Source organism: Lepidothrix coronata, unplaced genomic scaffold (assembly GCF_001604755.1).
Source record: "Lepidothrix coronata isolate B3197 unplaced genomic scaffold, Lepidothrix_coronata-1.0 Scaffold189, whole genome shotgun sequence".
In the NCBI taxonomy this organism is placed as follows: Eukaryota; Metazoa; Chordata; class Aves; order Passeriformes; family Pipridae; genus Lepidothrix; species Lepidothrix coronata.
Window position 1 is genome coordinate 407680 of NW_016690369.1, and position 11238 is coordinate 418917.

General features: G+C 53.0%; 1 protein-coding gene across 3 annotated transcripts in view; it reads right to left on the minus strand.

Annotated features, from left to right (window-relative positions):
• Positions 1 to 3027: 3027 nt before the first annotated feature.
• The window catches only part of RBM19 (RNA binding motif protein 19), a 66633-nt gene continuing 58422 nt past the window's right edge, over positions 3028 to 11238 (minus strand). For all 3 annotated transcript variants that reach the window (XM_017831360.1, XM_017831359.1, XM_017831358.1), the window contains exon 25: positions 3028 to 3422. The gene's annotated coding sequence lies outside the window, so the exon portion shown is untranslated. The remainder of the gene's footprint in view (positions 3423 to 11238) is intronic.

The window sequence follows — 11238 nt, forward strand, 5'->3', positions numbered from 1 at the left end:
GAAGGTTTCCCAGGGCTTCTGAGCTGCCCTTGCCCATCCCAGCTGATGAAACCAGTGATATTGGTGACCCCCAGGGTGGGATCTGACCTCTCCCATCACACAACTATGTGATTTTCCCCATGTAGGACACAGCAGGTCCCTTACAGAGGCAGTGGAGGGTAAACTGAAGCAGGGAGCAGGGAATGACCTGCCAGGGGAAGGGACTTTGCCCAGTGCTTTGGGGCCAGATTCATCCCCCCAAACTTCAGCACACACACATATAGACTTTGGCTGCAAAAGTGCAGTAAAAACAGGTTTAATAACTTTGCTGTTCCTTGACATTTGGGCACTACTTGCCGTAGCAAGCGGCACTAATTACTTCTCAGTTACCCAGGCGCCGCAGTGTGAGGAGAGCAGGGGCTTTATGGAGTGCCAGGGGCTGCTGGGGGGCACCAGGATGTTGCCAGACCTGGGAAGAGCCCGGGGAGGTGCTGGGGTGCAGGTGGCCTTGCCTGGCCTGGCAGTGTCACCCTGTGCAGCAGGCAGTGCCCTGGGCTGAACCAGCGGCCGTGACCCACCGTGTCCCCCCCGACCGCAGGGAGCATCGTCAGACCTGGCTCTGCAGGAAACAGGAGTGGGAAGTAATGGGAGGCTCAAGGTCAGAGATCACTGGGAAAAGATGGGAATGCTGGGAAGGATCCAAGCAGGATCATCACTGTGTCATGACATGGACCAGAGCTGCAGCCACATCTGCAGGAGGGGAGGAAGCTCCAAAGGGGCACAGAGAAGCTGGGAAAGGGCAGAAAGGATGTCCCCAAAGCTGAATGGCCTGAGGCTGGGGGACAATTAGAGACCAAGAGAAGGGGCAGGCCGTGGTGGCTGGTCCCACCTGGCAAACACCACAGTGAGGGTCACTCTCAGCTGGTTCCTCCTGCGTTTTCCATCCATGGTTCTCCCCATCCATCCCCCGCCGACGCCGCAGGCCTCGGGCTCCCTTCACTCAGCGCTGCCATGGCAGGTCTCAGCTGAGAGAACACACAGTTAATTATCTCCACAAACAACTCGGGGGAAGCAAAGTATTCCCTGGACCTGGACCTGCTGCTTCGATGGGATTTCATGAGTGAGAATGTGAAAATGGGGAGGGGAAAAAAAGGAAGGCAGGAAAAGAGCAGGTTGGGCTTCACAGCGCCTCTGGGTGTCCTTGGGCATGAAAATGCCCATCATGATGTGCCCAGAAGGATGGTGTTCTCAGTCTGGAGTCAGACTGTGCTGCTGTGGGACTTTCTCCTTCAGAAAAGGCCAGGTGGATCCAGTGGGATCACCAACACTTGAGGCAACCACAGCTTCTCCCTGGGTCTGAGCATCCCCAGTGCTGACACAACTGATGGATGGTGCCCAGGTCCAAAGTCTGCTCGGTGCTGGGGTCCCCAGAGGTCTTTGGGAGCAGGCAGGACTGGCATCCATCAGCAGTGGCACAAGGAGAGCTGCTGGCACCCTGGTGTGACTCCAGGTCCTCTGTGACACACAAAACATACTGCAAAACGACAAGTTTCTGGTTTCAGAAGATAAACTAAACCTCATGTCTCAACCTCGTGCTTCAGGAAGCTCACACTTCCCCATGGCATCCAGTTTGGGTTCCCTGGCTTGGATGTCACCTCCCAGCCAGGATCCCTCCTGGAGAGCAGCTTTCTCCTGAGCTGCCTTCCACCTGCAGTGACACACCCTAATTCTTCAAACCCATCACTAATCATCTTGTATTTCCCCCTTAAAACACACAAGGCACTGCCTGTGTTAGTTTGTGATGAACTGCCCCCCCCCTCAGGGCTCCTCTCTTCCAAAGCTCCCTCAGGCACCCCCAGTTTTGGGTGCCCACTCCAAGGCACTGCAGTGTCCTCATTTTTCTCCCTCTGAAACCTGGCCACGTCTCAGCCCTGGTGTGCAGCTTCTTAACAGCGAAATATCCACGAATCCTGGTGTTCCCTTCATCCTTGGTGCCTAAATCCACCTTCTCCAAGCCCTTCCCTCTGGGTGCCAGAGCTGCTGGGAAGACAAGGGACATTTCTGGAAGGGGCAGCTCAGGAGATGGAGCCTGAGAGCAGGGGTTTCCTGGCTCTGCCCCTCTCCTGCTGGAGCCAGCTGAGGGTTTTAAGGTTTTCAATGTCTAAACAGCCAATTTGAAAAGCAGAGCCCAAACTTTTCCCACCTGGCTCCCAGTTAAAGATGGGAGAAATCTATAACCCATGTTTGGGTTGGAAAGGGGATGTCCCTGAGCCACTGAGTCCATCATGTGTGGCTCCCTGCTGTGGTTGTCAGCATGAAACTTGGAGCTTGGTCCTCAGCTCCTCCGAGTCCTGCTGATCTCCATGGGTGCTGTGGGTGCTGATGTCGATGGGTCCCAAAATATCCCACCTCAAACCCAGCTGAAGTGCTCAGCCCTGACAGAATCAGTGGCATTTTCATGGATTCAGGCTCAAATTAACCTCATGTGAGAAAAACAAACTGGGCAGGTGCATCACCCGGGAGGTTTGATGCCACAGGCAGATCCGAACACGGGGCCGCTCCTGGGGACTTGAGGCAAAAAAAAAAGCTCCTCGTGGCAGTGCAGAGATAAAGATTTTTTTTTTTTTTAAAGGCATGTGGTTCTCATAAAGGAAAAAAAAAGGGGGGGGGAAAAGGCCCCATGTTTGCAGCCAACATGTGTAATCTGTTGCAGCCCTTGTCAGACAAAACAGTTTTGCCGTAAGACAGCGATTCCCAGAGGGGAAAGGGGCGAAGTGAAAATACTTTATCAGCTGCCTACATATGTAAAGCGGTACCCTGGTTGAAAAGCAAAGCCTCTTTCCCTTTGAAAGCTGGGAAGGGAGAGATGGGAGGCGACTGCCTGAGAGCAGGGACAGAAATGACACAGGCACAAAGCCCAGCGCGGCAAACCCCAGGCCTCCCTCCCAAAACACACTTATCTCCCCATCAGCCCAACAGAACTACCTGCCTGTGGCAAAGATGTATTAAACAAACAAACCCAAACAAACCCCAGACGTGATTCCGTGCGGAAAACTTAAAATACACGTGTGGTTTTTAAGGTACAGAAACTGTCGTTTGGTTCAGGTGCTAAAAGCGGGTTCCCGAGTCCCCGGGGTCAGCAGGGAAGTGTCCATCGCCCCAAGTTCCTCTTCCACCAGGTTGGGAGGCTTCTGAGATGAAGGGAATCACATCCCTGCCTGGATTTAAGAAGTGATGCTCGGGCAGGAGCTGCTGGCAGACGAGGGTTTTTTCCTCCCGCTCTGAATTTAAGGTCTGTTTAAAAGGCTGGGAATACCGAGAGCTGGACCCGTGGCATAAATCAGCCCTGGGGTTCACAGGGCGAGTGGACGGCACCGGCAACAAGTGTGCTGGCTGCCGAGTCCTCACGGAGGCTTCTCCTGCTCCATCCATCAGCCAGAGACCTGAGAAGATGGAAAGAGAATTAATCCCATGTAGCACCTCCCTGTCACCACCGGGCGAGACAGCGAGGGGGACTCGAGCCAGGCTGGGGGGACACCGAGTGCCCGGCTCCATCCCGGGCACATCCAGCGGGATGGAGAGCCCAGGAAGGGATGAGACACCGGGCCCGTGAATGCACAGAGGCAGGAGGGAGGTAAGAAACGGGATGGGGGGGAGGAAGTGGAGCAAAGCAAGGAGAGAAGGAGGAGAAGAAAGGGAAGGAGAAGCGGCGGCGGGGGGGAGAGGGAAGGAGCAGGCGCGCGCGTGCCCATCTGGGCGATGCATCACATTGAAATTGTCCCGCATTAAAAATTCACCAGCCAGTGAATTTTCAAGGGATTTGTAGTAATTAGATGACAAAATGCTGGCAAATCTCAGGCTTGCCAAAGATGTTACTCAGGGGTCAAAGACTCGACACTTTTGGCTGGGTAATTTGTAAGTGTCAATCACACTCAGCCATCAGAGAGAAAGGAGAGATCTAAGGGCTGAATCCTAACGAAGTCCAAGGCTCCTGCCTGCCGTGGCCCCCGCCGCCCCCTCCCACTGCCACACGGGGCTCCAGACCCCCAGCTGAAACACGAGAGTGGGGTGATCTGGTTTTTTAGTTCTAAAATTAAAAAAAAAAGAAACTTCATAGTTTTCATTTTTCAGCCCAAATCACTGGCGGGAGGAGCTCCTGCTCTGGTTTGCAGCTGCCTGGATGTGCCTGTCCCATTTATCCTGCTGGGGGGGGTAGAATGAGCTGTGACACCCCCCCCCCTCGGTGTGATGCCTCTGCAGCCCTGTATCACTTTGTCTGACACGTGGTTAAAATTGCTCCTGGGACAGTCCATCCTCCTGTTTCCCAGGGCTTGCTCAGCCCAGGCTGACACACTGGGCTGAATTCATCTGAAGATGAAATTAAAACAGCTCCTGTCTGCAATCTGCCTGTTTCTACCTCCCCATCGAGTGTCATGGAGCCTCTAGAGCCACCAGCAGCCCCACATGGGTTGTCTCTGCCTGCCTTGGCTCTGCTGAAATAACCTGGGTTAATTTAGACCCCAGCAGGATGCTCCCAGCCCTGGGATGGGGGAGCAGCTGGAGGGGGGTCCTGCTTTGGGTTGAGCCCACAGTGGCAGCTTGTCCCTCACACCCACCTGGAATCTGGGGGAGAAAAGAAATTAAAAGGGTTTCTACTTCATCAGCTTAGAAACCAGACCACAAAATGCAAAATTAAAGCTTTACCCAAAACACCAGGAGAGATCCCTGGCCCTGCCAGGCATGAAGGCTCTGGCAGGGCTCAAGGCTCAGCAGGAGGGATGAGCCTGAGGTTAAGCCTGGGCTTTGCTGCCAGGTTTTTGGGGCAGGGTGGTCTCTGAAAAGGAATGGAATGGCTGTCCAGAGCCCAAACTCTCCTGAAGAGATTCTTGCCTTTTGTGGTCTGATTTCTAAGCTGATGAAGCAGAAAACCTTTGGATGGACCGAGGGCAGCACCCAAGCACTTCTCCAGCCCCACCAGCACCAGCAGGATGACTGCAAACACAGGCTACACTTCACTCCAAAGAAGATTTTAGGTCACTGAACGTGGGAGAGGCAGGAGCACACATTTCTCTCCATCTCTTGTGGCTTATAAAGCTGTCCTCATTACACCTGCTAAATCCCACCTACGGTTTTAGGCCATGAGGGATGATTTGAGCTGCAGGGAAAGGACAGGGAGGCTCCAGCCATCAGCTCTAAGGTGCTGCAGCTGCTGGGACATCAACAGCATCTGTCACACCCCAAGGAAAAACACTGCACACCCCAAACCCACTTTCCAATACACTTAAATAAGCCAAGTCACAGGGAAAAAACCCCCTAAAGGTTTGTTTGCTCTGTGCCTCCCAGAGTGCTAAATTTTGTGAGTGTCCTCAGTCCAGTGGCACAGGGAAGGGAGAGGTGGGGAAGGGGAGCAGAAGGGCAGGAGGGAAGTCACCTTTGGCCAGAGCTGCTGTGGTTTATTGGAATCCATAGCCACTCCTTGCTGTGGGACAGCAGGACTGTGCTATCTGGTAACAGAGCCAAGTGGTGCTCTCCAGCCATTGTGCTGCCCTATATAAGGGAGCTGAGGGGACTCTAAACGTGGCTGTAGGTTCCTCCTCAATTTAAAAAGTCATTTAGCAGCTGCAAAACACTGCCTGGTAGCAGCCAGCCCTCAGAGGGGCAGCCTTCCTCCAACTACTCAGCAGCTGCACCTCCAGCTTCTACCCAACCTATTTAAATAGCCTGAACCATGGACCAAGGTCTGCAGAGAGGCTTTTCCGTGTTTTTCTTTATCTTCACTTGATCTAACATCACCTTAAGAAGCTGCTAGAGGAATATTTGTTGGGAAGCAGCAGGGAAGGACTCTGTGACTTCCCAAGTGCCCATCACTGCTGCTCTGTCTGATGTTGGGCATTTGAGAGCTGTTCTCTGAGCAGGGGGTGTCTGTGGGGCACCATCTCCTCCCTGTCAGAGCCTGTTGCCATGAAGACCCACAGGCCACCTCACTGCACCTGAATGCAGCTCCCACTGCTGCCTCGTTAGCTCTCACAGAAGAAAATTAACCACCAGCAAAGCAAAACCCAAATTTTAGTTACGTGAACACGAAGAAAACCTTTTTTGCCCCCAGATCACCTCTCCTGACTCACGCTGCAGACCTCCCTACTGTTGTCCTACTCTCATTCCCCTTGTCCCAGCAGCTTTGCTAAGCCCTGAGCTGGGGATGTCACAGGTGGGGATGTGGTGACACTGTCTTCATACCCTCCCTGCCCACACACACTCAGGCCCAGCAGCCCAGCGCGGTCCTGGGGCTGGGAGAGAGAGCCAAGCCTAATTACACAGCACTAATTATGGACTGTGGAACGCAGGGATCCTGCTCCTGCATGCCTGAGCCTGGCCACAGCTGCCCCACAGCAGGGGAGGTGGGATACCATCCCTTCTCCAGGGTCTCCTTCTCCCCAGTCCCGCGCTGGCACCGCTTCCCGCATTTCACCGATTCAGGTCACACCGTGCACACACCGCCTCAGCCAACGTCTGCTCATGTTCTCTCTGCCTCTCTTCCTAGCTCCAGTTTGGGGTGAAAGCCTCCCTTATTAGCCAATTTGGATACCTATTTACTGTGAATTACTGAGCCTGATTATTATTCATGAACGGCGAAGTCTGAAATCTCAAGCCCGGCCATGCGATTTCTCTCCCTCTCCAATGCATATATTTAGGGAAAACAGGAGGCAGCGTGTCTCAGTCACACGGAGCCGTGCTCTGGAGAAAGGAGAACTGCACGCTGCCTCCTCATTCTCCTGCTGTATTTCCTGGGGAGGAAGGTGGTGGTGGAAGCTGGAGGTGGTGGTGTCGAACACTGGCCACGGTGTGACCCAGGGTAAGGTCCAGGTGTGTTGCAGTATTAAGGAGGAGCTCGTGCTCCCCAAATCTCCCTCCAGCATCTCAGTAACAGCCTTTGCAAATGGGGAAGCTGAGGCAGCGAGGGAAGGTCTCTGTGGGAGAGCTTTGCTCCACCAGCAGCAACTTGTCTTCATAGAATCACAGAATCATTGAGGTTGGAAAAGACCTCCAAGATCATCGAGTCCAACCTTTGACCAAACACCACCTTGTCACCCAGCCCAGAGCACTGAGTGCTTTGTCCAGTCATTCCCTGAACACCCCCAGGGATGGGGAGCCGCTTCCAGTGCCTGACCACCAAATTCTTCCTGATATGTAACCTGAACCTCCCCTGGCACAGCTCCTCAGGCCATTTATTTTTGTCCTATCACTTATTTGCCTGGGAGAAGAGACCCCCACCTCACCACAACCTCCTGTCAGGTGGTTGTGGAGAGCGAGAAGGTCTCCCCTGATCACACTGCTTCTTCCCTCTCAAAGGAGTAGCCACCAAAGCACTGTTTTCCCAAGCCTAAACCCTTCCTGCGTGTTTCCTGCCACATCTTGCTCAAGACAACTGCAAACATGCACAGACACCACACTCACTGCCTCTGTGAGCAGGCAAGAAAAGCTGGTAAAGTTGCTGGGGAGAAGGGGATGGCTGTTGACAAACAGGCTGAGAAAATGCTGGAGATTCCAGAGTTCCTGGCTGGAAAACAGCAGGCATGACACGGGGGGATGCAAGCCTGTGCAGCCCTGGCAAAGGGCTGGTGAATGGCATCTCCAGTGTTTTCTGCAAGGAGACAGCCTTGCTTGGCCCTTCAGCACTTCCCAGAGCTCCACTCTGGGGAGGACACCCAGAAGAAAGACTTTGCAAAGGCAAGATGGGACTAGAGGGATGAGAAGAGCTGAAATTTGTGATCTGTAGGCAGGAGCAGTGCAATGGTGATGAAAAGAAACCACCAAGAGCTCACAGAGCAGGATGCTCCCTGCCTGCTCCGACTCTCCTGCCCCCTCCTCCCGTGGAACAGGGAGAAAAACACCACAGGTTGTGGTCAGGAGTTTTCCAAAGGCAGCGAGTCACTCTGAGCAATCAAAGAGGGCACTGTGGCACAGCCTGGCTCAGCAGAGACATGATGTCTCAGCCCTGCAAGCAGAGGGGCTGGCAGTGCCCAGCAAAGCCAGGCCCCTTGGATATCCTCTCTGCCTTGCCTTGCCTGCTGTCCCTGTAAGTAGATAACAGCCCACACAGGCCTCTGGCAACAGGCAGCAATGAAGGAGAGCTGGTTCTACATTAAAACCAGTTAACCCTCTCATTCAGTAAAAAGGCTGCATTTGAATAATATCCTAATCCAATTCCAGAGCTGGCCCTGGGGAAGGGGATATGGAGAGTGCCTGGGGAACAGCCACAGCTGTCACAGCTCCTGCTGTTGTCCAGCTCACTGGGGTCTCACCCTGGATGAAGATGTCACAACCTGCCAGAAGCCCACCAGCTCCAACCTGGTGGATGCAGACCCCATGGGGACCCTGCATCGTATCCCAGGGTCCCAGAAGACAGGATTGAGTGTAAACTGCTGGTTTCAGCTCTCCAATAGGAAGAGCATGTGCTGAGCACGATCCCAGAGAGACTCCCTGACCCCATCTAGAGTGGTTGTACCCCAGTTCTTGTCTGCAGAGCAAGGGGTGATGATGGGCTTGGAGCTGCTCATCCCCTCTGCCATCAGCACAGCCTGGGTAAACACACCCATCCCAAAAAGGACACCCAGAGCAGGTGAGCATCCCCAAGTGGCCAGCTCTCCCCAGGGAGCACAGGGCAGCCGAGGGGTGACCGGCGCACACGGTGACACCGACCCTGGGGTGCCAAGAGCCAGGAAAGCGAGGGGACCAGGGCTACAGCTCCTCACAGCCTCATTACAGCAATTAGCGTGCAATCATTTGGTACAGATACAACCTTTCTGAATAACAGTTATTGCTAAAAGAAACTATTATCCCTCCCAAACAAAACAAGTGCATTGTGACGGTGCTGAGCCGGAGAAGCACAGCCGAGGTTAAGGACCAGTGGGAGGCTGTTTCCCAGCTTTAACTACGTGGACAGTTAAGAGAGTTTGCATTATTTTATCATTATGATTGTTCCAGATCAGAGGAAAAAAAAAAAACCCAGGCAGCGGGGAGTGATGAATTTCCTGCAGACCCACTTAGGCAATCATTTTAATTCAGGGTAATTAGCAGGTATATGCTCGTTTTCCAAAAATTCCTGGTAAACCCGCTGTAATTTTAGGGGTGCCATGTGTGGGATTCTCAATACGTAACAAAGAAGTCTTTGCTGGTGGAGCAGGAATTAACTCAAACAGTTCTTCAGAGCTGCGATCAGCACTTTCATAATTAATGTCCAGGCACATATATATCTGTATACACATACACAGCCCCCCCCCGCTCACATCAAACAGATTTCCTTGATACCAAATTGCCTGAAAAATTAACCAGTGTCAAACTGCTCAACAAGATAAGTATCATTAAGGGAAAAAGAAAATCTTCATTACGATTGAAGGTACGGGGGAAAAAAAAAAAAAGAAACCCTCATGAATGTTTTCCAGCCCGTTTCCAGCCCGGGAAATAACATGTTTTAAAACATATCAAAGGGTTAAATTAATTTTCATTAAAATTTAAATTTGAGAAGGCTCCCTCTCTTCTTTCCTCCCTCCTCCCCCTTTGAACGTTTGACTGGCAACCATTTCATATTTCAATCTCGGCAGAACAAATTGAATTAGATGTTGAAACCAAACTCTGCTCTGTTCTCTAAAGCCTACATGCTCTGCTTGCGCTAATCCTTTTCGTCGCCGCTGCAGACCTCAGAGACACTCAGCAAGAAACCTGCCCTGCCACAAAAGACAATGAAGGGAAAGAGAGGAAAAAAAAAGAAAAACCAAAAAAAAAAAAAAAAAAAAAAAAAAAAAAAAAACAAACTCAAAAAAATCAGGAAAAAAACCCCCCAGGAAAATCCAACCCCAACCTGCAACACTGCAAAGCTTCGCTTAAACCATGTGCTGGGTGATACACGTGCCTGGAAGGGACCCTGCCCGTCTCCTCTGTCCCCTGTGCTGGCTGTCGGCTGCTGGTTGGTCCTTCACACCCAGGACGTTAAAACATCCCTGCTAAATTTAAATCTGATTTAGCTAAGGGTAAAGTTTCCCTGCGGTGATCACCCGGTGCAGAGCTGCTGGGACCGGTGATGGTCAGGAGGCAAAGGCAGTGGGGAGACGCAGAGGGAGTGGGGATGGGAATGTCACTCATCATTGCTAAGCAAAAAAAAAAAGGGGGGAAAAAACATGTCACCACTGCAGGTGACACACTGACACCTCCTTTGGCAGCCCTGCTTCTACACCTGTGCCTCAGTTTACCCACCTGCAAAGGGCAGGGTGGATGCACTAGAGCTGCCATAAGGGCTGAGGGTTTTACACTGCAGCTCTGCAGGGATCCCAAAGGGGTATCCCTGAATTTTGTGGGAGTCTGTCCCCTGAGCCAGCACCCCCAGGCCCCAACAGCAGGAATGTCTGGAGTTGGGGTCTGGGAAGCCCCTCAGTGGCAGTAGCAGGGCTCTGGAGCTGCAGCACAACTTGGGGGACAGCTCTGGTCACTGAGCAGGAGTGCTCAGCCTCCTCCTGGGACTGCAGGAAGAGCCAGGGAGCCTCAATCCCACCAGTGCCAACCCCCAGGCCCCGTGGGAGGATGGGTTTTGGGAGAAAAACTGGCAAGGTCACATTTGTGTCCCAGAAGAACTGGGACAGGACACATCTGTGAGCACAGGGCTTGCCTGGCCTCTGAGCAACACTGCACGTCCTGCCCCTTCTGTGCTGCTCCGTCCTTCCCCTCCTCAATCCCTCCCCAGCTCCACCCTCGGGCTGGAGAAGGTGTTAACAGCAGGTACACCTGGAGGGATCCTTAAATCAGAGCTGCTCCGAGGGGACAAACATCATCTGGAAGGCCCAGCACTCCTGCAGAGGCACTGCACGAAGCAGGCAGTTGTTTAACCCGACCTGGATTATTCCCGTGGTCACCTAAGCACCTTCCCTTTCATCAGGAGGGCCCCGGTGCTGTGCTCGTGCCCGGTGCCGGCGGCAGCCCGGGAAGGCGCGTGGGTTAACGGGGTTATTGGTTGGCTCCAGGGCCAGATGTGCCCGCGGTTCAGGCGGCCAGCGGTGGTGTGAGCTGAACAAAAGTCTGGTAATAAGTGAGGTTATGAGCACCCCACTGCTTGGTGTATTGGGCACCACCTCGCAGCAACAGGCAGAGATTGCCGAGAGGAAAACAGCATCTCTGGCAGTAACGTGCATCTCACACACACACACACAGAGTGATGTGCATCTCACATACACACACACACACACACACAGAGTGATGTGCATCTCACAT